At 47.3% G+C, this 27,617-nt stretch overlaps 1 long non-coding RNA gene across 1 annotated transcript; it reads right to left on the minus strand.

Annotated features, from left to right (window-relative positions):
* Window positions 1-20,860: 20,860 nt before the first annotated feature.
* LOC138685648 (uncharacterized) lies at window positions 20,861-26,158 on the minus strand. Its single transcript, XR_011324998.1, has 2 exons — window positions 24,973-26,158; window positions 20,861-22,043 (listed from the first exon to the last, which is right to left on the minus strand). It is a non-coding gene; the product is annotated as an uncharacterized lncRNA (long non-coding RNA).
* Between the last annotated feature and the right edge of the window lie 1,459 nt (window positions 26,159-27,617).

Raw genomic sequence — 27,617 nt, forward strand, 5'->3', positions numbered from 1 at the left:
GACTCCAACCTTGTTGTGCAAAGAGTTTGCATAGAGGATGAGGTACAGCTGCATCCTTCTCTTGTTTAATAATAATGAGTGAATTTGTAGCCATCCAAGTAGGTATGCGAATAATCAGCAAAGTGGAAAAGAATGTTCACAGCAAATAATTCATCTGCTTAAAATCCCTACCTGTCCAGTGTGTTAGACTTACCAATGCCCTTACAGAGTGGGTGGAACTGCAGGCGTTCCTGTCATCTCTCTGCCTTTGGAGGAAGGGAGAAGTTATGGTTCAAAGTGGGGGTTAAACCACTCTTCCAAGGTCACACAAAATCTCTGTGGCAGTACAGGAAATATCCACATTTCCCACTCATTTTCAAAATCCTTCCAGGATTTCATCCTTTCTGGCAGACTGTGTTAGTCAAAAGAGGTTTCTCCTGTTGTCTGAAAGACCTCCTGCTTGACAGCTGTGTCATCTGAGGAAACATTTCTTCATAAGAAGTTTGCCGTGAATTGGTTTGGCTTGATTTTCATTTTTTCTTATGGCCCACAACAAAACTTGTACCCCAGTGTAACTAGTTTTCACAAACTTCCCTATAAAATGCAGGGCAAGCTGTATTGACTGTTCCGTCTGGGATTGTAAAATGAAAGCCAGCCAGTCCCTTAGCAAGGTGTAAAGCCTGTGTGGGACCCTGGTTCAGCAGCTGACTCCACTGAGTGTAAGGAACCCGCACAAGCATCAGGCACTGGGCTGTATGCTGGGAGCTATACAGAGCGGATTGTAGAGTATGAGTTTGCATGTGCAGCCATTTCTGAGGCATCGGTGCATTGCTGTTTCAGCCCATTTTAACTGTGTGACATGTTGCATGGCTGGCATGTGTAATTGCCAGGTACGGTCATACTTACATTGCTTACGGAGGCTGCTAAGTTCCTCCAGAAGACACAGCTTTCTGGGGATCTTTCCCTCCTCAGCATTCAGGCTGCTCTAATCACTGTTTAAAGGGAGACATGAAAAGCTGTGAGCTAATCTGTAAAGTCATGGCTCGCTTCTCTTTCACTTCCCTCCTTGGGATGTGTCTCCACTATGAAGCTGATATTTATGTATATGTAGTGCCTGTGCCCTGGGGGAGGCACTCCTAAGTGAGTCAGGAGCTTGTTGTGTGCCCAATTAGCACACTGCAGCCATGCCTGCTCAGTCCTGCCACCCTCAATTTCCATCCATGCCACCGGGAACAGAGAATAAAGCTCTTCCCCTGCTGCTGTCACAACTAATATGCTGGCCAGACTGGCTGTATCCAGGAAGACAGGGGATGCCACCCCTCCCCAGGGCTCGTGCCATCTCCCAGGGTGCTGATCAGCACCCATGCTGATGTAGACACCTGCGAATGACACAGAGGACAAACCTCACTGGGGTAGCTGGAAAAAAAACACTTTAGGCATCATACTGTGGTCACTGATTGTCCCAGGAGTGGTTTGAACCCAGTGAGAGGAGGCTCCACGCTCCGCCATGAATATCTGCAGAGCTGTTGAATTCTCTCGTGCTTACAAAGTTTGTTGATAACTCACCAGAACTTTTCTGGGCTTGTTCTGGAGGCTGGCTATTCGGCCACGCTTCCAGAAAGCTTGAGCTCTTACTTTGGGGTTAAGCTAGCAAGTATAAATGAGGGGTTCAAGTTAGTTTACTGATACATAAAAGAGGTAGTTGATTTTTTGCAGCTATATACGTGTGTGTGTATGTGTGCGTGCACGCACATATATATAAAGAAGAAATATGGGCTGTTCCCTTGGCCTCATCCCACTTTCCATGAAAAGAAGTGTTCCCCTAGAAGCTGTAGCCATTGACGTCTCTCAATCTGCCACCTGTCAAAGCAATTCGAGATTTACTAGTGACAACTGAGTGCTAACGTCTGCCATCCTTGCCTTGCAAATAGCCGATGCATTCCAAGTCCCAGGGCCCTTGGCCCTTACGTCAGCTCTCCTCCCCAAGATAAGTTCAAACTCAGCCAGTCACCCAGTGGCCATTTGGAGTGATTCACTCTTAGAAGTACATATCTTTGACACTCACTACAACTTCAGGGGGAAAATGAGTCATTTCACATTATAGAAAGTCATAACTTGCCCTTGGTATTTCTATGCATACATGAGTGATAATCATTTATTTTTAGATGAGTTTCTCCAGTATAAATGCTGCTTCCTTTGATAAAGGTCGTCTTGAGAGCCACATGCTAATACTCTGCTTATTGCACAAATGCTATAGGAGATTATTTATTTATTCATGAGTTTGCAGCCATGCAGTTGAATGACAGGGAGCTACAGCAGTAGCTGATTGTTGGGAGTCAGCCTGCAGGCAGGGTCCCTGTTGCTAGGCTTATCTGTCGAATATGTGTTCAATAATGCAGTTAAATCATCCCCTTTCTGGCATTTGCTCGCTGTTGGAATCACTTGGGTCTGCCTCCTAGACTGTCTGGTGATGACTGTTTTCAGAATGCAGAAAATCCTGGCTTTTCAGGGGGAGCCATTAGACAAGGTATTTGTCATGGTGTCCTGGAGGAGATCTTGGCACTGGCTAACCAAGACCAAGCAAACGGATAAAGCAAAGCGTCGGGCCTCATTAGGTCTTGTCACCATCCCAACAAACCAAACCATTCCACGTGGCATTTGTGGGTGGATGTGGTTTTGGTCCAAGCGTACTGTTGTGCCTGTGCCACCCACAGCAGATCTGTGTTGGGACCTGTGGCAGTTTTGAAACGTGCCAACCCTGATAGTGCACCCAAGTACTTCAGCTGCAGCACCCTCTGGATAACAGCCTCACTTTTTTTGTATAAAAGCAGCACTCCTGCCTTACGGTCATCTGGCTTCATCTCCCCCAGTTTCACCTGTGGCAGGTCCATCCCTTGCTGACCTTGCATGAGGTGGGCAGCACGAGTCTCTCGGCAGTTCCCAAGGGGCTCCAGCTCTCAAGCAAGCACAAACCTCCGCCGCCTTCTTGAGACGTCTGCGGAGAAAGGCAGGGAATACCATCTGGCCTTGAGAGGCTTTTCAGGGCCCTGCCTGAAAGGAAGCAGCACAACTTTCTACTGCACTTAAATGTCCTTAAAAAAAGTCTCTTGGGTTTTATATGCATATGCGTGTAAATGTATGTTTATATTATAGATAATGTGCAAATTAATATTTAAAAATCCAGATGCACAGCTGTGTGTCCCAGAGGGGAAATTTGCAAATTGTTGACATTTTGTTCGCTGGCCCCCCCGAATTGAAGGTGATTTGGATATAATTCCTTACTGAAGCAGCTTTCAGCCCAGTCATTAATGAATCCAAAATAACAGCAGCCTTAACATCAGGGGCTGTGTGTGGCTCAACACGCCTGGGGGTGTTCAGTGCCCCCCGTGCCCAGCCGGCCCCTCAGCACCCTCTCTGGAAGCAGGGGTCAGTCCCGCCAGCTGCGGGGGCAGGACCCTGTTTCGCAGCCTTGCAGCAGGGGACACATTCTCACAGTTTTGAGGCTTGGCCCCGGGGTTTTGGGCTGTATCCCTTGCAGAGGAGATGCATGGTGTCCTTCGGCACGGAGGGAGGGAGCAGGAGAGGAAGGTGAGCGGGCAGCGTGCGTCGCCTGGGGAGCCATTCCCGTCTCCTCCCAGGGCAGCGCAGTCAGTTGAGCCGTCTCCTGTGCCAAGCTTGGCCTGTGCCTTTCTCATTTGAGCCTCCTGCCCTGTAGCATACATTTTGGGGGAAATCCCAAGTGCCTTTGCCCTTCTGTACAGACATGTTTTTCCCTCCCCGCTCCTCTCCTGCCTCTCCTCTGGCCTCCAAGGCCAGAGTTCATCCCCACTCTGGAGCTGCTCTCTGGGTCTCGTTCCCCAGGACAGGCATCCAAGAGGCAGTTCCCAATGCACCCAATAAAACCTGGTCTAAACCGTGACTCTCCCTCCTTCACATCCTCCAACAGTGAAATGTAATTTTGGGTATAAACTATCCAGATTAAAGAGATTACTGAGATATTTTACTATCATGCTGGCTGCTAAGTTAAACAAACACTATAAATCGTGGGGCCAGATTCAGCTCTGATTGAACTTTCACATCAAGCTTTAGTCTGATGTTGAAATAAGGTGACATACTGATTTCAAGAGTACTGACTTATCCCCTATTGGTGTTTATGTAAAGAGAGTTCAGCTCATGGACTTCTCCCTGCGTCGTGGAGATACTGCCAATGTTACTCAAAGTGGTATTTTCCTGCTCTGTCTTGCACTGTTCACCAAATGTTCAGAGAGAAAACAGGTCTCAGACAGCATCTGCGTAGGAACTGTTTGTGCACAGATGTTACATCTTTTTGGCTCAGAGTGACAGAACATAATTATCAGAAAACACTTCTAAGTAACAGGCTCATTGTCTGCTCTATTTAAAATAATTTCTGGCAAATGATCATATCACAGGCAAAAGACCAGCCATCTTCTTATGGCAGAATAGATCTGTGTAATGAATATGCATGGTAAGGATATAGGACCTGAGTGAGAATCAAGTCTGCAAGACATCTGTCTACTTACAGTGAAGCTTTCTTGCTACCTTACAGAGAAAAGAAGGAAAACCAAGAGAAAAGACAGACTATGTATGATGGAAGATGTATGCCCCAAATGTGACATTCAGCGGTTTGACCATTTTTACTGTAACAGCAAAATATATTCTCAGCTGGCTTAGCAGAGGAAGTAAGGCAAGTACTTTGCATGCCTCCATTAGGACATATTTATGTTTTATGTGACTGGATGACATAAAACACTGGTTCTCATCTCTTTCTGTAGCTGTGAAAGCTGGCTGTGTTCATGCTTCACTAGGCCTGCTGGAGTCAACACATCAGTGAGGATCTCTGTTGTTTGGCAACCATGGCCATAGAAATTACCGAAACAGACAGAGCAGTGTAGTGCTTCTTGGTATTTTCCCTGCCTGCAGTCCAGCTGCAGAGCACACTCTCCCATTCTGCTTCTCCGACATTTTTGACAGAGGCGAAAACTCTTCAGATCTTTTAAATGATTGCATTCATAGTCTCCAATGTTTTTAAATCCTTTGCGATCACCTTGTTTGACCTATGTATGATGGAGGACTTTGAATTTTATCCTCCAGTTCCTAAAATCAAGCACAACAGCTTTTGGTTGAACAGTGTCTCTTATGAAAGTTTTGCCAGTCTAGACGTAAAGGCATCAAGTAATGGGGATTACACGGTGTGCCTTCGTAATGAGTCCCCTGACTGATTGCTCTCAGTATTAGATGTCTGCTAGCATAATGTTCTCCTGAATTCAGTTTCCAGCTGCTTCTTTTACCACTCCCTTGCCTGCTTTGTTAAGGAACCATCTCCACTTTATACTGCTTCCTTGGCAAGGCACCTGGACACTTCCCTTTGGTGAGCTGAGTAGAGATGCTGACTGAGATCTTAATAGATGACAGCCTTTGACAGGGACCTATTCCCATTGCAACTTGACAGATCAGGGGGTGCATCTGCAAACTGGAATTACACATAAGGCCCCATGGCCATGCGTAGGCTTGTGCTCTCAGGGCTGGCCCCTGTGAGGTGCTTACCATGTCTGTGTGATGCTGAACATGCTCACCTCCCATCAAAATATTTGCTGGTGGAGGACAGTCAGAATCTCTCAGGCAACCTGGGCACCTTGGATGATCAACTTGTGTAAATGGAGTTTACTCACACCTGGACTTTCCTGTCCCTGCCAAGCAAAGGGCTGTTGCTTTGAAATAGCCACACTAGGGGTTGCCTCTTGGCCAGCCAGCAGCCTGTTTGAAGGTAGTTAGGGAATCCTGGACATACTGCGGATGATTTGTTGGGGATGTTGTAACGGCGTTATATGAGGGAAATGGAAGGAGGGAAAGAGGACAGTATGTACTTAGAAATTGTTCATGTTATTTATTTATTTCTGGTTTGTTTGTTGTTTTGTTTTTTTCTTAAAGCAACCCCTGACGGTCTTTTATTTGCAAAGAAACATGATGTACTTATCAACAGTAGGAACACAGAACTGTTTGTTGAGCTGTGGCATTTTTAGCTTCTGCTCCCTTGAGCTGCTGATGAGACATTGAGAAATACTTGTTCAGTGGCCTTAGAGTTGTGTAAATCATTTTAGTCAACAAACTTGGCTGCTCCTTCAAGTTAACGTGCCCTTAAAATGTAACATTATACTATTTGTTTTTGCAATGTTAATGTAGGTACTTTTGCTTATAAACAAGAAGCATCTATAGAAAGGACTCTGCAAAGTGACAGTCAGTCCAGAGCGTGCAATAGTGCTCCTTCCACAGTGCCAGCCCTTTCCAGAGAAACAGCTAAATCACCATCCTGCTGCAGCCTGTGGAAGTGTTTCCATTCACTTCAACCTAATCAAGATTTGGCACAGTAAGAAAACAAGCTCTGGGTGTCAACATACTCAACCTCTCCCAGATGCACAGACATGCATTTTGGCCCTCTGACAGTGTACGTTTTATAGTTAGGCACCAGTTTATTAATGTAAATCCCAAAGCATTCCTTAAGTCCATAAACAGAAGACGAAGATGGAAGCCCTAAAGGTCTCTCATTTGGTCAGAATCTCCTTTTTCCCATCAATGACAGTTGCCTATGCCATGGAAGTATGTCAGCAGCTTTCCTGCTGTACGGATTATATCCTGTATTTTGTATCTTAAACTTCAGTCTTTTTTCCTATTAAAGCCCTGCTGGGAGTATTCAGTCGTACAAAGTCTTTAAAGTCAGTGGCAAGGATTCTTATTGACTTCAGTGGAGTTTGGCTCAAGGCCATATAATTAAGCCACAGAAAAGGCTGTTTTGCTGTAGTATCTTTTTCTGGTTTAATGGTGTTACCTGGATAGGATCATATAATCTCCATCCTATATGGCTAATAAAAATGGCACCAAAAACTACTGAATAGCCAGCAAGTTGCTGAAAGGTTGTTGCTGTTATCGGTTGAATTATTTGTTGCCACTTAAATCTATTTTTCCCTCCTTTTTTTTTTTTTTTTTTTGTTGGCAAAACATCCTAAAACTTTCCCTTTTACTTGGGTGACTGAGTTTTGCCAGCAGATGTCCTGGCTACACAGACTGTATTCGCACAGCTCTGAAAGAAAGGTCTTTGGATGAGCTGGAAGAGGAGCACGTCCTGTTCCCTATCCGTCTTCTACCTCCATTTTGCATATTGGACTTCTCCAGTGACAACTGCGAAGATGCTGGTACAGGCATGCTTAGTGGTGTGACAACCTTTTTTGATATATTCATGCACAGGGGGTCTCTCCCATGCTGGAGGCTTTAACTGTGCTGGAGGGCAGAGGTGCTGCTTGGACAAGAAAGGGTCTGATCTTGATGGTGGTCTCAGTCCTTCCCTGAGGATGTGATACGAAAGCTCCTGACCCTGACGTAAAAAAGCATGCAGCCTCCTGTGTTGTAGCTGTTGGCTATCGATCACTGTCTCTGGCCGCAGCCCACTCCTCTGAAGTGTGTTTCGTCTGTGGTAATAACAACCAGCTTCTGATTTGGGGACTCAAACTCTTCAAAGGAGCCCTAGCTCCTCTCTGGAAGACACTCGGTATGATTTCCTCCTCCTGTGATGCTCATCCCAGGTATTTCTGAGCTTCCAGACAGCTGAGCAGAGGCAGCCTGAGGAAGAAACCCTCAGGGTCCCCAACGCTGCAGATGGGCTCACGGGCAGGGAGCTGCAGGAAGAGGAGGGGAGGGGGAAGGACCCGGAGGGCTGAAGGACTGTGATGTCCTCTCCTTTCTTGGGGAGGTGGGAAACCCAAGGGTTTTGGTTAAGTACAAGCAACCTGTAACTGTCTCCTGAGTCAGCCTCAATGGCACAAGGCACGGAGAGGCTTTTGGAGAGACTTCAGCTTTGTGTCACCAGCCTCCAAGAGCGGCTGGGGCTCCTTCCTTTGGAGCTGCCTCTGAAGGAGGAGGAGGAGAACAAGGAGGAGGAAGAGGAGGAGGAGGAGCTCTCAGGACTCCAGTGGCCAGAGCAGAGGACCAAAAGCAAAAACAAAAGAGGGAAATCTATTTCCCATGGAAAATTATCAAAACGAAAGGTTGCCAAGCCTGTCCCTGCTGCATTCACAGTGACTGTAAAGATGAGGATAAGGTAGCTACTTTCATAGTGGGGGGCGGCAGGGGGGGAAAGGCCAGAAGCTTGGGAGGACATCTGAGGAAGGCATTCAAATAAACAGCAGGTAGGGGAAAGGGGCGGGCGCCGCCTTCAGTAATGCAGACTCCAGAGAAAGGAGAGAGAGAAAATTCAGAGAGGAGGTAACGGGAGTGACTGAGGGTGGAAATGCCCAAACCACGGACTGCTGGGGATGGGTGTGAGGAAGAAGTGAACAACCCTTGTGAAGGAAACAGCAAGAGGTGGATTAGCAACGAGCTGAATGCGAAGGGATGACTCAGTAGTTATGCCTCTGTTATGAGAGCAGCTGAGGGGGAGTCTGAAATGCTCATGCAGGGAGGAAGAGGCCAGGCATAGGTGCAAGAAAGGAGGAGGAGAGAATAAATGCAATAAAACCTTCTGATGAAAAAAAAAATAATCTCCCTACCCAAAGCTGTAAGCAAATAAATTCAGAGCTATTCATGGCAGTGACATCAATTCTTTGCTCCTGAAACAATAATGGGAATAAGGGGAGAAAGTGGGACAAAAAAGAGGAAATGAAGGAAATTAATTTTTGGCAGTGAAATTTACCAGGAGCACTTAGGTACTTCTGGAAATGTTATTCAAATTTCCCAAATAGCAGAGGCCGTAGCTCAATGAGATAGAAAATCAACTTTCAGGGCACTTAGCACTGACCCAAATCCATTGCAACCATATAGCACAAAACAGTGAGCTGCTATTTTGGATCCCCTTGCTGCTTCTTATTCACCGGACAATGTGCTTTTGGATGGGTTAATGTTATTAAAGCAGCTTTCATGCTAGGTCAGGTGCTACAAGTCCTTCTGAAGCTGGCAGGAGGCCAGGGTGATGAAGTAAAAGCTGCACAGACGTTGGGCCATGTGTTGTGGCTAATTTGACAGAGAGGCAACTGTGTGAGCGTGACTGCTCGGGCTCAGCTTTGTCCTGCCGGGTGACCTGCTAGTGCGGAGAGCTGACGCTGGCGGTGGCGGAGCTGCAGCCTTTGGGTCCGAAATCCTGCTGGTGGGTGATGCCAGCGGCTCTCAAAGGCCAGATGTGCAACGAGCTCCTGGTGGTGGTGGGCAGCAATGGGGCATTGGGAAGCCCCTTGGTCCCCAACTTCCATTGAAATAAATGCGTTGGGAGATTGGAATCTTTTGAAAACCTCACTGGCTGCCTTTACAAATGTGCCTCCAGGTGCCTAATTCTCACCAGCAACCACCTGAATTTTGAAGTTTCTCCGTCACTTCCGCAGACTCGCATGTCACCTTACCCTGTGGCCATGCTTCCCCGGAGTGGGCTGGCCTGCCGGTCCTCACCTCCCAGGGATGCCTTTGGCTAGCAGTTTGGAAGATGCCATCAAGAAAACTTAAGACCTGTCTAATTCACAAGGGCTCCGAATAGCCCTTCTCCAAGGGTTTCCCTTGTTGCAGGGATGAGGAACTCAGGGAAGCTGCAGTGGCCGTGCTGCCTGAACACCACCCCTCTCTGGCCCAGGGCCAGGGCTGTGGGGTACAGGAAAAGCCTCATTGACAGAGGCTGAAATCAGATGTGACCCTTCAGCCGGGGAGAAGTGCTGCGGAGCCTGATGGCAGCTCGCAGGGGTAAAGGTGTGCATCTTTAATACCTAGCAGGATGTGGGCAGCTTCAAGGTTTCCTTTGGCAATCCATAGTTCTTGGAAACTGGCAGTATATATTTTGGGGTGCTCTGCAGAACGATACGATCAAAGGCACCTTAGGATAGGAACTTGGTTGCTGCGAGAAGCTCCAAGGATAGTGTGGCGTAGAGAGAAAAAGTACCTCCTTTTGAGGAATTTCCTATCATGAAGCTGAAAGATTTTACACTTCAACAAGCTGAGGACCTTGAATGAAGAGTTTCTAAGGCAGGAAGAGAAAGCCCCCGAGGTGAGCTCAGGTCCATGAGAGACATTGCTAGCGCTATGTCAACATGACAGTGATGCAAGGTCGCGTGAGGTTAGCTCTAATGGCACACAGCTAACAGGATGCCTGGGGAGCTGATGTGAAAGGGGCTCTCCAAGTTGCTAATGCCTTCATCTGGGTCAGCAGCTAAGAGTCAGACACTGATTCACTAAACTTCCCCGAGAGGTCCTGTAAATATATGTATTTTTTTAAACTGTGAGGAAATGAATGGCCATGCTGAGGATTAAGTGCTCCTCACATCTGACCTCAGGCATGCTGGCTTTACCCCAGCCCGAGCCACCTGCTGCCAAGGCACTCCTCTCCGGCTTTCTCCACGTTTTCCCCTCACCCTTTCCCCTGCTCCCTTCTCCTCCCTCCTCTCCCCATGTTGCGGCCATCCAAAATTGAGTTCCTGCTCTGGCTTGGAGTGGGGAAAAAGTGTTGAAATCCTTCTTTTTGGTTTAGTTTTGTTTTGGTTTTGGTGGGTTTTTTTTCCTGTGAAATGCAATTCTTGCTCACTGGTCATCTTATTCTCAGTATATCCCCGCCTGGACCCCTCGCCCCTTTCCCCGATCCCAGCTCTGCACAGCTGCACAAAGATGCCAGTGAAGTTGCAAGAACAGCCTCCCCCAGGGGCTTGGTCTGGCCCTGAAGGCACCTCACTGGTGCCAGCTCCCATGCTCGGGAGATCTCTGCTTGCTGCAGCTCGAACTGGCTGGCACGGAGGCCGGCTAGAGCCCACTTGCACCCGCCACCGGGGGCTGTAGCCAGCTCATGCCCTTGGGCTACGCATGTGCACACCATAAATCTACACAGGGCTTCTGGTAAAACCCTTCAATTGAGGAAATGCTGTTATTCACTTTTTTTTTGGCTATTCCAGTTCAGACTTTAAATACTAAAACAGATATCTCAACAAATTTCAGCAGGATCCTTTAATCTAGGTCTCTCAGCTTCCTTCTCAACCCCAATTGCTCTGTCCTCCAGAGCCTGGCCATTTCTGAAAAGGACATGTCCTTCAGGGCAACATTTTACGCCTTTCTTGATGTCTTTTGTTTGTCCCCTAATGTAAACTCTCTCTGTGACAGGCTTTTAGCATGACTCTTTCTGTGATAAGCTGTTTAGCTTTTTTTCCTTTGGTTTTTTTCTGTAACAAAAATGATTTACCATTGGGAAACCTTTCCTTGCCTGTTTTTTATCCCAAATTTCCTGCCTCTTGTCATCTTTATATTTCATTTCTCCTAGGCTGCCCTTTTTATGTGTGTTTGCCGCTGCATCGGTCTCCTCAGTCAAGCTGATGTCCTGAAGTTTTTCTGGGAAAAAGATAATTTCCCAAACCAGGTTAGGTAGGTCAGGAAAACCCGCTGAGTAAGCAGAACTTAGACTAGCAGAAGAACACTGCTTGTTTTATTCAGGGCGGACATTAAGATAAATCTTCCAAATCACCCCCTTCCAAATATAAGCTTAGTCTGCTTTAGGAGATGCTGCTGACATAAATCAGCCAGCTTAGCTGCTGGTAAAGGCTTTGTAGTGTAGGCAAGTGCTCCTAAGTGAAGCTGACTGAAGTGCTGGTGGTTTGACTCAATTGCTGTATGTCAGTTAGGTAAGGTCACTGCTTTATTCATGCAGCGTTTCTGCAGATTCATGTAGACCCCCGAGGGAGTGACACTCTGCAGTGAACCTTTTTGAATTTGTTATTTTCACGTCCTGGGTGTCTTCTGGCAGTCATCATATGCATCACTGCTCGATTCCAGTCTCTCGTGTTCTCAAGCCTCCTTTACAAGCAGGGTGGGATCTGGCTTGGGGAGCTCGAGGTTGTCTGGGCTTGAGTGAATTGAATCATCCTCACAGAGTAATCTCCCTTCACCGATGCTGAACTGCAGCAACCCGTTCCTATTCAGCAAAGCACATAAGCCAATTTTTGGCTCCATTTCTATTCAGCAGAATGTTTAACCATGAGTTTAATATTAAACTCGTGCTCAAATCCCATGGCTTATTGTTGGATTTAGGTGAATATCCACACTACATCACTGAAAGAGAAGGGGATTAATTACAAGGAGGGGAGAGCTTTGCTGAGCTGGGTTCAGACAGAAGAGTGGTGGACTCCTGCCCCAAGGCTTCCCCGTTCTACCAGTTGTGCATCCAACAGTTTATTTCCAGGGCATAGTCTTGATGATATTTTAGTCTTGTTCATCAAGGGACATTTCTGTAGTGTTGGATTTGCCAGGTGAAATGTCCTGTGGGGTTGCTCAAGTCCTTGGTGAGCACCTCAGCTTTGCTGCGTGGGAAGTGTGATGGCATCTGGGTGATCCCATGCGGCACGCAGAGGGCATCCCTCTACACAGCCGGTCTTTCTCATCTCCGGCTTCAGACGGTGGAGTTGGAGGAGGCACGTGAAGCACAGTGGGCTGATCTGACTGCTTTTTCATAGCAGATTTCACACAAGCTCAAAAGGGTAGAAACTGAAATAGTCGCTGCAGTGTGTTTTTAGAAGGGAGGAGGTGACAGCTCCATTTGTATACTGCGCAAGAGCCGTTTGGGCAGGGCACCGCATGCCTGCTGGTCTCTGTGAAAGGGTTCTCGCTTTCTGTAAAGGAGATTCCTCCCTCCCTGTTTACTCCTTGTAGAAAATGCTAAACTGAAGATGTTTCTAGAAGCATACTGTCTTCACAAAGTCCTATGATTTAGACAGATCTCTTCCTTTGAGGCAGGAGATGACACTATATTCATGAAATGTTTTGCACAGCCCTGTCTTGTCCTAAACTGCTTGCCATAAAACATGCTAATCCCTTACAGAGCTGCATTTCTGTCCCCATTGCAGCTAAGATGAACACAGCCCAGTGTCATGATAAAACAGTGTTGTACCTGTCCCTAAAGCTAGACCTCAGAAAAAGTGTAAAAATGTCTAATGAGCTGAGCAGGGTGCAGCACGAGATGGGGCCTGTAACAGCTAGCCCACACAGAAGGGAATACAGGAGGAGCTGTTAGGAAGGTCGTGCTGTTGGGATTTGATCAGTCAAAACTGGATGCTAAGTAAAGCGACTCTTCTGCAAGTTATATTGAGCCCTGAGCAAAAGCTGGACGCTGCATAAAGATTGATGCTGTCAATCCCAGAGTGCTGACGAAGAGCCCAATTCTGTGGGCACGGACCAAGCTCTCAGTCTTTGCACCTCACTTTTCCCACCCTTTACAATGGGAATAATAATAGTTGCTAACCTCCCAGCAGTGTGGCGTTGGCTGTGTTTAAACAGTGCTTTAAACAGGAAGTCTGAGCACACTTGGTGAAACTCTATTTAATTGCTTATGGACTTAAATTTAGCAAGTGGTTTTTCCAGCGTTCCCATTGTATACATTAGCCTGAGAAATCTGCACCCCCTCTGACATGCAGTGGCAGTAGGGGACTGAGCTGTGACTTCCAAGGGTGCAAGCCTTTCCTTCAACTAAGCGGAGGTGTGCCGTTGTCGGGCTGAGGTAAGTGAGAGGACGTTCACCACAGACTGTTATGATTTGTAGAGAAAAAACATAGAGCTTAGTCATCAAAAACAGGGGTTAGTCATCAAAAACAATCTACCTTCCTTTTAAAATATAAAAAGGCTTAAAAGTTTGGTAAGGTTTACAGGGCATTAAAAAAACACTGCTATTACAATTGCCGGCATTAATTCTCATCAGGTAGCCTTCCTTCCCCATTTGATGCAGAGACTTACACAGCTTCATGTCTGTTGCCAAATGCTTTAGCCCTGGTGCCCATAAAAGGTTTCTGCTGTAACTGTCTTATTATCAGACCATCAATGTCCTGACACTTCCTAGTGATTAATCCTGTGTTGAAATGAAATTAAGTTTCCATATATTTGGCAGAATGACCCCAGGACTTCCTATTTGGAGAATACAAAGAATAAAGCATCTGCAGCCTACAGGAAGCCAGAGTCTCTGATTTCCTGCAGAGGCAGAACAAGAACAAACAGGGAACACATATTTCACAGCAGCAGTCGAAAGCGCACGTAAGAGCCCTGGCGGCCCCCATGATGAAAACAATTAGAAGGGGGAACATCCTTGGTCCCAAAATTATTTGTGGGTGTTTTGTTACATACACAATATGCCATTAGAAAATAGATGTAACTCGAGTTAATGTTTTTTCCAGGTGACTATTAAACTTTCCCTTGGCATATGTCTTTTGGTTTACATCAGCAAGATTGTACTTGTAAAGCGAGTGAGTTTTACATTGCTATTTGCTACGCTCGGCTCTCTAAATCCATTTGTGCTTAGGAAAACACAGTGACATTTTCTTTGATGGCTTTGTTTAAATGAGCCAGGCCAGATTCAGGCTGATGTAAGCTCCAGTGAAAGGGGCAGGAGGAGGTGATAAGACAGCAAATCCTACTTGCAGCCTAGCTCTGACTTGCAATGAAAGGCATATGGGGAAGTAGAGGCACCAGCCTGTCTTCTGGGGCTGTGCAGCACAGACTCTCCAAGAGAGCCATTGCTGCCTCTACGATGCAATTCAGTAGCTCTACACCCACAAAAGGGAATGCTTCCAAGTGCTTCCAAATCGCTGGTTACGCCTTGCACTGATGGGCATCGTCAGCTTAAAATTAGACCTCTGTCAGAATAATGCTTCTACCTGAATATATATACTTGCATGTGTGCATGTGTATATATAGATGTGCGTGTGTGTATGTATAGGCAGAAAAAAACCTGTTCTGTTTATCCACCACATTGTTGGGATTATCTTGGTTGTTGTAGTGTATTTACTTAGCTTTGTCAGATGGCTCTCACTTCTTTGCCACGGCCAGTTTTGCCGGTGTCAATGGTCCTGCTGGTTCTTGTCAAAAGAAATTGTCTTATTTCTGTCCTGCAAAGGTACCGTATTACCATAACCACTGTGTCTAAGAATATCTTGCTTCCTACAGTTTCATATCAGTCAAGCCTCTTTCAGTGCTTCCTAACCCAAACTGGAGTGAAAGAGGGGAGGCCCAGATGCTGCAGGCTGTTAGGCTTGCTGTGCTACCATGGGGAAAGGTCTGACCGGTGGCTGGTTAAGACAGCTGTCCTTCAGCAGGCAGAAATGGGCCTAGTGTGATTCCCTGAAAAGTTGCTTGTCTTGGCATTTTTAATAAATGGCTGTCTAGAAACAAAATGCAAACTGTCGCTCTCCTTTAAACCATGACTCCATGTGGGGAACTGGTTTTGAAGCTCTAGAACTGAGAGAAGACTCAAAGCATCCAACCATGATATTTTTCTGAAAGGGCATTTTTAACTTTTTCTTTGAGATGTTAGCCTTGAAGTGGATATTTCTGTAGCCCTGAAAGTATCAAATGCATGAGGAACACAGGATGTGGCTCACAGGTCCTTACTGTGGTGACATTGAGAAGATCATGTTATATCAAACAAGTCCTAGGAGAACCGCAGAGAACTGTGAGTGAACTAAGGACAAGTTCACACCACAAAATGCTGCTTGCCACTGAAATGCCAGAGGCAGTGGGAATCAAAGCTAGTCTGCCCACATGGCACAGGCAGCATTTACTGGATGCAGTCTAAAAACACTGACTTGGCGACTGCCTGGAGTTAATAAGCCCTTTTTCTTAATTCATGCTCTTGTCATATGGACTTTGTTTCCCCTGTAGTTTGATAAAAGGCTCAGGGAGTACTGTTCGTGCTGAAATCTGCAGGGATTCGGGGACACAGCAGAGAACAAGGGCATTCAGAGAGAGAGCCTAGATCTGCAAGACTCTCACGCTGCAATTCTGCGTCTGCAGGGCGTTGGGCTATGCTACCTTTTCACTTTGTTCTCTGCTCTGAGTTTTACAAGGCACCATGTGTCCCTGTCTCTGCCAGTGGGCTGGTTAGGTCTCTCCTAATTATTCTAGAATAAATAACGTACAGACAAATCTATGCAGTGCTGCCAGCTCTTGTAATTTTGTAAGTCTTGCAATATTTGCTTTTTGTTCTCTTGGCTTTTGCTCCCAAATTAATGCAATGGAATTCATCTTCCCATTAGCAAACGAGAAGAGGAAAAAAAAGCACGCTGGGTGTCCAGTCTACCTGGCAGGAAAGGAAAGCCAGGACCTGTGACACAGGAACTCCCTGGCTATTAGAAGCGGGCTCAGACATGTCACCCCCACAAAAGCCGCAGCTCCATCGCTGCACTGTGGATATTGTTGTAAATAACCCCTGCTCAATAAATCAGACTATCAAATGACCGCTCTTCTCTCTCACTGCCGCCCACCCTTGTCCATGCATTATCTCATAATTCTTTTCTCTTACAACAATTGCACTTCCCTGCTGCGAGCTGCTGGTGGTTTTCCACTCTTTCAGGAGAAAGCCTTCAGGGAGAGTGCTCCCTTCCCCATGCAGAGGTGCCCACAGCCAGATGCAGCAGGGCCCAGGCTGAGCCTCAACAGCCAGGGGAGGAGACCAGCCAAGGCAGACCTCTTTGAATAGGCAGCTGACCTCCTTGGCAGCTCTGGCCTGAAGAGAGCCCAGTGGAGAGGCCACAGATACCCTGCAGCATCTTTCCTCAGCAAACATGGGGTGCTGCCCAGGTGGTGGACAGGCCCCCCAGGGTCCACGGGTCCCACAGACAGGAGCCGCTGCTGCGTGCCCCATCCAGCACAGGAACTGCACACCTCTGCCGTTTTTAGCGACGGATGCCCTTCGCCCATCAGTCAGGGCTAAACCTCTCAGCCACCCCTTCCAACACAGATTTCCTGTATTGTACTGTCAGATTCCACGTCCTGCATGGGAGGCACATGGGACACAGCTTTTCTTGTATGTTTTTGCCATCTGGCCATTGCTTGCAGCAGAGGCTCCCTCCGCACGTGTGACTTAGCAGTCCAGATGTCCCTCGTTTGCAAACCCTTCAGGCAGCCCTGCGATGGAGCGTGCCACCCTGGTCTACCCTGAGCGTGGTACCCTTTCTTCCACAGCCCCCAGGCTAATCCTCACCGCAGCAACACTTCAGTTTTGGTCAAAGGGAGCGCTAACTCTCATTGGGGCACCTTGATCTAAAGATCTAAAGAAAGATCTTTCTTTAAGAAAAAGGTGGGTGGATTGCAAAGGTTGCTATATACAAACTCAGATTATCTTGTTCAGCAAGTTTTTACTTTTATTCTTCTACTTCCCGTTAAAACCCACCATTTGTGAGTGAATCTGAATCGTAGACATGATGCATATATGGAGATGGCGAAGTCATTCTGCTGCTGCTTCTGTTGGTCAAACCCTGTTCCTTCCGTGAGCACATCAGGTGTAAGGATCACCTTCCCTTTCTCTCTCACCGATACCAAGCTCTCCTGACTGTGGCTCTCAGGCTTCACATGGTGAGAAGCAGTAGTTACCTGTGGCACCACTGTGACTACCGCTGTTTGCTTTGTAAGCTGTAATGTAGTAAAGCACCTCAAGATGCTGTTTCCGTGTGAGTGACTGGAAGTAACTGGAAAGCTGTGCATTGCCTTGATGAAAATGCAGGCATCAGAACTCTGCTGCTTCCCTTCTACTCAGGGATAACCCCTGCAAGTCATCGTCGCTGATACTTAGTGTACACCACAGATGGAAAACGCTGTCATTTTTTTCAGTGGTGTAACTCTCCTGATGTAATCATTGTCTAAGGATTTCATCAAAATCACTGCTGTGTTACAAAGGTGTCAGTGAGCAGAGAATCCACCTGGTATGTCAGAAGTGATAACGTTTTCCTGATACAGCACATAAATGGCCAAGCAAGTGTTCTCTTCATTTACATTGCTTTTACCCCAACGTAACTCCATTAATTACAGGAGGGGTGTGGATCTCCTGGGAGGAAGCTCACCTTTACAGTTCTTGAAATTGATGACATGTGGGTTTCCAGCAGCTTAGCTGTGATTGTTCAGCAAAAATTAGCTCTACACAGAGCTGATGAAACTGCACACACCAGGGTCATTAACAGGCAACGAGCAACCAAGTCTTGTTTGCATAGTTTGAGAGACTGTTTAGATTTGGAAACCCATAAATGAATGATAAGATCCTTTGAGGGAAGAGAGTGTTAAACTTTCTACCCTTAGCCAGTCTCTAGCCTGAGTAGGGACTGCCGTGGCAGGAAACTTTTGTGATATCTCCAGTCCATCCCTTGCTCAGTGGCAGAGAGGAGATCACCTCAGAGGAAGGTCTGACCCTGACCTCTTATCCTGTGCCCCTTGCAACACCATGCAAGGGACATTTTTGCCTTGCCTTTTGACAGTGTGACTGCATCTCTTGTATTGATTTTCATGTCCCTTGGGTCTGAAAAGAAGTTGGGATTTTCTGTTTACCGTTAGAAATGTGTAGATCACTTTAAAGCTTTTTTCCTAGAAAAATGCACTCTAGGACCAACATACCTTGCTGGATCTTGGGTGAGGTTTCATGTAGTTTATACAATGCCTGATGCAATAAAAAAACCTTTGAAGTTTGAATAAGGAAACTTCTGGTCTGCACTGCAGGTTTGGCTGATAGGGAGCCCTTCTGTGCTTCAAAGCTTCTCTAAGATGTCAAACGTTTTGAGTTAATTAGGGTTAGGAGCTGTTTCACTGAATTTGTGACAGCAGAGAGTTAAATAAAGCTTTGCTTACAAAGTCTCTCACTTGGAAATACATACAAAGCTGTTCAGTGTTAATTCCCAAGTTTGCTTTAAGGTTTTCGGGTAAACATTTTCTCTCCTCTCAATCTCTATGAAAGAGCTCTTCCAGGTCTTTATTTGCCTTCCTTTCACAGCAGAGTTTGTCTAGGCTTGGTGGGGATTGTGCTAACTTTGCCATCAAGTCTGCAGGATGACAGTTAAAACATTTTCTATTTGTGCACCAGCTCTTCAGTGTGATTGCTAACAGAGGGCTGGAGATCCAAATTTAATAGTGGTACTGGTATGATGAGCTAAGAGTTTACAGATTACTTCTAACAGAGCATTCAGAGTATTTAAGGGAGGTTCACCGCTTTGAAAAAAGCATCCAAGACTGTGACCTGAGCTAGATGATGGTGTCTTGGTTAGGTTTATTTGTGAAATTTTCTCTAGCCGTATAAGAATTTTACAGAGAAGATCTGTAGTTCTTCTTTATTATTAGGGGGAAGACACTAAAACACAAAAAAGAAATGTATCCTGGAGTGATGTGAGCAAACTCACTTCTCTATGCTGTCTGAAGGGTTAATCAGAATATCTTGGGCCTCTAAGACAGATACGAAATCTTTTGTCTTCCCAAGGCTTGACATTTGGGGCTGTAGAAAGGCAGGTCTCATGCCCACCTTGTGACACGAGACTGAAGGAAACCCCTTGGCTGGTCCCAGTTGGTGTCCCTCACTCCACCAGGAATCTATGGGACTGCAGCCCAACACCTTTTGGGAAGCTCCCTCAAGGTAGTCCCCAGCTGCTCTGGCAGCTTCTCCTCTCTCCCCTGACCATGTACCAGCATGTGGCCTTTTGCACAAGCGGTTCTCACTCATCTGTGCCTGGAGATGGAGCTCCCTGATCCCCGCACCCTGCTGTGGTTGCCACAGTGCAGGGTTTTCGCCAGGCAGGCCACACATCCTGCTGCTGGAGGCTGCAATACAAGGTTTCCAGCCTCCTGCTGCAGCCCCCAAACCTTGCCAAGCCATGTCCCTAGTGCCACTAATGGCTTACCTACCAGTTGCAACTACTTAGGAGATACGGGTGAATTTGTATGTCTCCTACGAGACGTCTTGCCCCAAGGCACTCCCTTGGGTGGGTTGGAGCCCCCGGCTACACCATAGCATCTCCCACTGACTGCTGGAGGCATCCATCCTGCCCCACCACACGAGAGGCCGTTCCCCTGTCGTGTTTTTATCAGACACATCAGAGGCACTGTGGGTGAATAGAAGACGAGACAGAACTGGGGACCACACCAGCCGGTGAGTCACGTTGGGGATATTCGAAGCGGTTGAGCTCTCCTCACCTACCCATCCTGTCTGGGGGACATGTTCAGCTCTTCACAAAGGATTTGTCCCACAGTAAGGCAGGGGAATAAACTATGGGCACCTGGCCTTATCAGCCTTAGCCTTTTCATTAAGGATGAAATAGCTAAACGGTGTTTTCTAAGAAGCAGCTGATTTCGGCAAAAATTTACTGGAAGCCTGGCCCAGAAATGAGAAGTCACTTTCAAAGATGTTGCAAAGTGAATGAGTTGTCTGCAGATTAAGACCATTTATAGTTGTAATATCCACTACTAGTTCTTAAGATACTTGAATGGCATTTCAAGGCTAGAGCTTAGGATTTTGCTAGGATGTAGAACATTCCTCCTCTGTTTGCCTTTTTATTTAAATAATCACTGAATGAGATATTAAGGTCTTGTCTACACTGGAAAAAAAAAAGCAGTAAAATGTTTTATATCAGAAAACCAAAGCAGGCAGCTTCATGCAGACACTACTATGTGACATTAGAGTCTTTTATTGATTTCACTTGTGCCTCTTGGGAATAGCTCATATTTAAATTTAAATCTAAAAGGTCATTTTTATACTGGAATAGGGGTATTTACATAGGGAGGTGATCATGGTGTAACTGCACCATATACCTGGCTGCTAATGCTATACCTAACTACAGAACTTATGTTATAGGCAACTGCTAACACTCTGATAAGTAGACAAGGTCTTTGAGATTGCATGAGGGAGTAAATCCAGATCTAAATTTTGGCCCAAAGACAGGCTTGAGGCTTATTCATACACATCAGGGTTCAGGTCCTCAACTGGGCTTAGCTGATGCCACTCTATCGATTTCTGAAAAGCTAAACCAATTTACAGCAGATGAGAATCTGCTCCAGATTTCCCAGCTGCCCTAGCAAAAATCTTGTCAGAACATTGACTGAAGAAAGAAAAAAGGTCTCAGCCTGATTTCAAAGAATGTAATAGACCTTTAATTTAATTGACTTGATTTTATTGGCAACTATTGTATGATGAAATGAAAATAGATGATCTGGATGAACAAGAAAAGGTTAGATGGGAATAACCCATTAGCAAATATCAGGGCATCATCCTATTGTCCTCATTTAATAAAGGAACAGGTCAGTAAGTATAATCATAAACATTTTTACATTTTAGTGAAGATTTATTTGACATCATTACTAGCAGAGAGATGGATTCTTGAAAAAGCAAATGATGAAATAGTCTAGCAGATGAGAAGCTACCTCCTCTGTCTGGGATAAAATGACACAGCTTTACAAATTGACCTGTTTAATTTCACCTTTTATAGCAGCCAAGCAATTACTTCGGACTGCTGTGGGATATTTGATATTTTTTTAACTTCTCTTTGATAATTTTTCTTTACTTGCAGCTTCTCTTGCCTGTCTCTAATGTCCTAAGCAATCTCTGCATAGATGTAACTTGATACACAGCATACCTGAGAGGGAAAGGCTCAGAGAGGGAGTTAAGTTTCTTCTCAGGGCGCAATCCAAGGTAAAGCTTCGGGTCCAACGATTATCAACATTTAGCATCCAACTGCATTGGTGCTCAGGACAGCACAGGACACAGCTCCGCTTGCTGACCAGCATGGCCATCCCTTGGCCTGCTACCGAGCACGGCTGCTGCCAGGATCTCCGTAGGCATGTCATCGAACGGCATTTTTGGGGCGACCATCGCTTCCTCTACCCCAGGTCTCCCACCTTCCTCCCAGCCCTGGGCATTGCCTCTGGGTGCTGCCAACCTCTGCCGATTTGGCATTGTGCTTGCTGGGTCTTGAGAGCCAAGAGGGCTTGCCTGAACATGCTGCAGTGGCTGGGCTGTGAAGGTGGGCAGCGTGGCTGGACTCGGGGCTCTGTGGAGTGGGGCAACAAAGCAGGTTACCTGCATCCTCCCAGCCCCAGGAGAGCAGCAAAGGGGTGGGCTGCTTTGGAAACCTGCCCACCACACGTGAGACCTTGTCCGAAGCAGTAGCTTCTCCCCATGCCTGCACCATGTACCAAATGGTCCTATCTCACATGCTGTGCAACCAAGCTGTCAGCTGTCTGGGGCTTGCTGGAAGTCCATCCAAACAGGATTTAAGAGCAACACTAAATTCTCATCCAAGGACGAGAGTACCCTGAGGGAGAAAACAAATACCATACAATGCGGAAGAGAGAAAATGCAGATCAGATGCAGGGAAACCAGACATGATTCCTCACTTAATTCTTTGCTCGTATAACTTGCTAGTGGTGGATGCCACTTGTGCAGGAGAAAAGTAAGTTTTAACAAAAGGCTGTCCAGACCAACTTTGAAAAAAGCTTTTCTGAATCACTACCTGCAAATCAATAATTAAAAAAACATGTATGAACTAAAAGCTTAGAGTTTTCTTCATTTTAGCTGGACTTGGTTAGAACTAAACACTCTAGAAGTGCAGCTTTTTTGTGTGTTTATGTGTGCTGGGGTTTGATTTGGCCCTGTAGGTGCAAGGCCTGCAGACTCAGCCCTCTTCCAAAGATGGGACCGGTCACCCCAACCTGGAGCTCCTCACTGGGGAACACCAGCCTCACTCCCCATCACCGGCAGCTGCCCAAGGGCTGCCCCACTCCCCTCACTAGCAGAGACATGGCCAAATCCTGTATGAGCATCCCAGGCACTCAGGAAATCTCCACCATCTTACACCACCACCACCCACACCAGTCTCCTTATTCCCACTTCAGGGGACATGTGTACTGCTACAGACCTTGTGTGTGCATCAATTCAACCATATTTCCGAGAGATGGGTCGGTCCTGCCTTGAAAACCCTGGGTTGGGCTTTGCCATGCTCCAGACCGGCTCCATCGTTTCGTGCCAGTTTCTGGCATGTGCCTACCCCAGCTCTTCACTGAAGATTTCTGCCTCTGTGGCAGCTGCTCGTCCTCTGGCCAGCATGATGGATGCTACTGTTTTTTCAGTTGGGGTCCTTGTCCCTGTCAGAGCACCCCATGGGTGTGCCACAAGGAGTGCTTAGGCTGTGGTGATTTCTGCTCTGATTTTCTTGTCTCCCTTCTCCCCAGCTCCACTAAACTGCTCCAAGCTGGCTCTGTGCTTTCAAGGCACCAACCCCAGCCTAACCCGAGGGGCAAAACCCCACAGCTGCTAGTGATAACGCCAAGTATTACCAACACAGCAGTCCAGTGACACCGTATCACCTCGACTGGACCACCATGGAGCTGATCACACAGAAGAAACTTATTTTTACAGTGCTCCTGCCCTTTCTCCCAGTATGCTCCCCTTGGATTTAATGAGCAGAGCCCTTGCAGGCTTCACTGTGTGCTTGCTCACAGGAATCTTACTCGAAAAACAGCGTTCATCCTCCAGTGCCATGACCAGGAGCAGGGAGAGGGTGCCAGGGGCTCTGCTTTTGGGGAGACATGCTGGTGGCTCCCCTTGTCCCAGAGCAGAGGCAAGTTAGAGGCATGTCCTCTCCTCCCAGGGGTGTGAGAGTCCTGAGGGCAGAGTTATGCGGTGCTAGGGTGGTCCGTCTAATATCATGTTCCTGCAGGGCAAAGCCCTAACCACTGCAGAACGCTCCTGCTGCTGTTAGACTAGGTGTCAGAGCTAGCAGGTGCACGCTGGTATTTCCCCATGGAATAGCTGCCTTTCCAATTGAAAGTTGAAAACTAGCTATTTTCACCTGAAAATCCAAACACTTTCTGAAAGAAAACCCCAAATCCAACTCTTCCTGCCCCATTTCAAATAGTTTAGTTTTCAGGTCTGCCCTTTTCAACAACAAAAAAAAAAAAAACAAAAAAAAAGAGGTGAAAAAAATCAAGATTTTCCCAGGAAACCAATTCTTAGTGAAATTTTTCGGTTTGGTCCATGACAGAGCATCTTGCAGCTGACCTCCCTGTTTGAATGCCGGCAGTAGCTGGAGCCGGTGACGCAGGATCAGGCCTGCTTTCCCTGGCTCCCAGGGCTCTCGCTGTCCGGCTACGCACCACAAACCGTGCCTGGCACAGGGTGGGCTCCGCAGAGGAGGGCTGTTCCCTGTACTGCACCTTGTTACAGAGGAAAAGCAGCTTGTGTCTTAACATGTTTCACCTGGCAGGCATTTCAAAGGCTTCTCCTCTGAATCAGGGCTGCAGGCACTGCGTACATTTCCTTTTTGCAGAAATTGGCAGGTTGAGCTATGCAAAATTCCTTAATCCTGTTTATCTGCTGCCTCCTTCCCAAGAGGCACAAGGCTCTTGTGGCCTCTCCAAGCTTTCCTCTATGCCGCTACCGGAGTTATATTTGCCCATTTGAAGGCCAAATATAGGCAGGGTGAGAGGAAGACAACCTGGGGCCCTGGGCCCGCCAGAATTTGGGATTTCATTGTGCAGTAAGGCAGGCAAGTGCAACGGCACTGTGGCCCTTTAGCCTTTCCTGGAACAATAAACTCCACAGCAAATGACTCGTGTCCAGAGCAGGTGTTGGGCACATAAAAATAATCCATTGCCCAGGGCTAGAAGCAGCAAAACGATGACCTTAAGGGAGGAGCGGTGTGGTGAGTCTCACTCCCCCTTGCTTTTTCCCTACCGCCCTGCAGTCCCGATGGGGCAGGAGGAGGGCAGGTTGAGGATGCAGGCAGGGGAGCCTGGGTTACATGTCTTCTGGCCAAAATCTTGATCTTAATGCCCTGAGCCACTCGACGCAGGGAGGCTGCTCTGGGCAGCTGAACTTTGTAGCCCCAAGGGTAAGGAGAAAATAAATCAGCTCTGTCCTTAACCTTTGCACAAGGAAATTCACTTTTGCGCTTGGCAGGGAGGAGCGCTGGTCTGGTCCTCGGGGTTTCTGCTCGAGGCCAGGCATGCTGGCTGGGCTAGTGCTGGGGTGCTCGTGGGGGCTAGAGGACAAACTGGGGGGTTAACCAGGGGCCAAAGTGGGGTGGTGGCAGTGGGTCAGGTTGCAAAGGTACGAAGCGAGGCACTGCCAGGGTGGAGGAAGAGGAAGAGCTCAGACAAGGGCAGCATGAAAGAGGAGGAGAGAGGAAGGGTCTCGCTTTTGGGAAATGGCCCAAGCCCTGTGCCACCGGGAGCGATGCTCACCTCCTCAGCTGGGACCGCAGATCTCCGAACCTTCACGCGGCTGCTGTGGGTGGAGGCGTGTGAAAGCCCTTGGGGTGCCCGTGTCTCAACCCCTCTCCCCTCCTGGCCTACAGACAGTCTGTGCAGGCATCCCTTACTCCACGAGGTCCGCGGCAGGGATCTGGGTGGTGAGCTTCGAGGTCCAAATCCCGCTGATGAGTGGTGTGAGGGCTGGCACACTGCCGCAGGGCACTCCCGAAACAGGGCTGATGGCACACACGCATGCAGACGGTGCTCAGCGAGCGTTAGTGCCAAAATCTTGACTTTGCAACCTTAGTGCTGTTTTAGCAAAGTTTGTGTGTGGGTATTGACTAAGCTGGGATCCTGTCTGGGTATGATTCACCTTCCTTCCCCCTCAAGGGAGGTACATTTGGGAACCTATCACCAGGCTGGCAGCAGCTCTGTGAAACACCGTCTTCTGGTGGGGCTAAGCAGGGAGGCCACCTCAAGTACATTTCTAAAATCAGCCTCTTTCTGTTATTTACGACATTATTTTGCGTAATGAGCGTTGCTCGTGAGCCTGTTCTCTAGGATGGCATACTGAAGGACCATATGTCATGGTTTGGACTGCCAACACATCAACATTGCAAACGTTTGCAGACTGTTTCATATTTCTTTGATTTGGGAATCTGTGTAATTAGCTCCCCAGAACAGCCGGGTAGAGGAAATGCAGTCTGTTATTTAGGCAGAATTAACATCCTCGTTCTCTGTATTGTGATCCTTAGTTTCCTAGCGCTGCTGCCAGAGCAGTGGAGACATCAGTGCTGAGACATTCGTTCCTTGAACCTGCCTTTGTTGCAAAACTGTTTCTGCTCCTTTGCTAGGCTATCCCGAGGACCCACGGACTGGTACAAGATGTGCTGATGCTGTAATTAGTAAATACCCACTGCAAGTGGCAGCAAAAGATTTATAGCCACCATTGGAGATTTCAGCAAGAGGGAAAACACTGAAGCACTGATGGTCACCACCAGCACAAGTTTGCTGCTGTTTACTGTGTGTTTCCCCAGCCTCTCTGCAGGGTCCAGCTAGCATTTCCTACCCTTTGTGTCACAGACCCGGTAAATAAATCTTTACTGACCTGTTGTGGCAGAAGTCATGTATGAATGTGCCGGTGGGGAAAGAGTTATGTTATTTTAGTAGGTTAACAAGCCCGTATAGGCTTCTTCGCTGTCAGCATTTGGCCTCCTACCAGGCATATGATCATTCTGCTACGCTTTCCATTCCTATTCTAGTAGTTTATGCAAGTTGGTTTTTAGCACTGCCTATATACAACCAAAAAGCAGGAGGAAAGCACCCGTGGCGAATGGCCTCCCACTCGCCTGAGGGTGGGAGCTTCGTGCTTGTGCTTCGGAGGTAGGAAAGGGCTCTGCCCCCAGGTAGAAAGGGCAGGCAGGTGCCTGCACACGGGTGGTTAGGGCAGCGCTCCCCCCACCTTAGCACAGGCACTGGCCCTACCTGAGAGCATAATTTGAAATCTGTGATGCACATGCAAGCAAAAGGAGAGCTTGCTTTGTGCCATTGGAAGTAGCATGTCTCCCAAACACATTACCAGCAAGACACTGTGTCTAGTGCTTGACTGGCCTTAATGTCTAAGACCGTATGAGCTTGGCCAGAGCTGTTACTGGTGTTTGGACACCTCTCTGATCCTCCTTCTTCATCACCCCTGCAGACCCATGTGCACACATGGATTCTCTGTTGCTTAGTAAATGGTGAGTTTATACTGGTCTCTTAAATAGGATAAATTCTTTTCTCTGCCTGGCCAGGGCAACTCTTATGGGAATGAAATCATCTTTGATATCATTGCCTCTCAGTAAATTTAATCAAAATTGGCTAATAAGTTCAGAAGTTATTAAAGTCGGGGGAGGGGATCAGAGTGCTTTGTTTCCATAGGAAAACAGGCAGAAAGGGGAGGGGGGGTGTTATAGAGGAAAAATTGAAATGACTATTTGCAATCTTAGCATGCTATAATTTCTCTCCCTTTCAATTTTCTTCTCTTCTACGTGTAATACAAATATTTTAACTGATCATTATTTCTTCCCATTTACACTTTCTACTCCCTTGGCCAGCTCCACAGGCAGCACGCACAGCCTCCTCAGGTCGTTTTGAATGCCTTACTCTTCTCAGCCGCTCCTTCTCCTGGGGAGACCTGTCCTTGCTGTGCTGGGAGGGATGTGCTCAGCTCCTTGGTTACAAACGCAGCAGAGTTAGAGCAGGGGTAGTTTGCCAGGTACTAACTCATGCTCCCTGGCTCACGCCACATGAGCCACGCTCTTCCAGTCACCCTCTTGTCCTGCTGAAAGGTGCTGCGGTCCCCTTGGATGGTTTGACATAGTGCTGGGCACGATAACAGGAGACGTAGCCGAAGTTAGGTCTGCTGGATGTGCTGGGACATGTCCCCCCTGGGAACCGCCTGACTCAGTTGCAGTAGCTGGCCTGTAGCTGACCCTTGGGCTCATGGCATTTCAGCCAGGGGGATGCTATTTTGACAATGCTTCTGCAGATTTAATATCATTTTGGCCTTGCTCCCGCTGATATTGTGGCCATAGCTCTGGACATCAGCTGGCCCCAGCCTCTCATTTTGCTCACCTTCTTTCTGATGCATTTTG

The sequence above is a fragment of the Haliaeetus albicilla genome, chromosome 6 (genome assembly GCF_947461875.1).
Source record: "Haliaeetus albicilla chromosome 6, bHalAlb1.1, whole genome shotgun sequence".
NCBI classification, from domain to species: Eukaryota; Metazoa; Chordata; class Aves; order Accipitriformes; family Accipitridae; genus Haliaeetus; species Haliaeetus albicilla.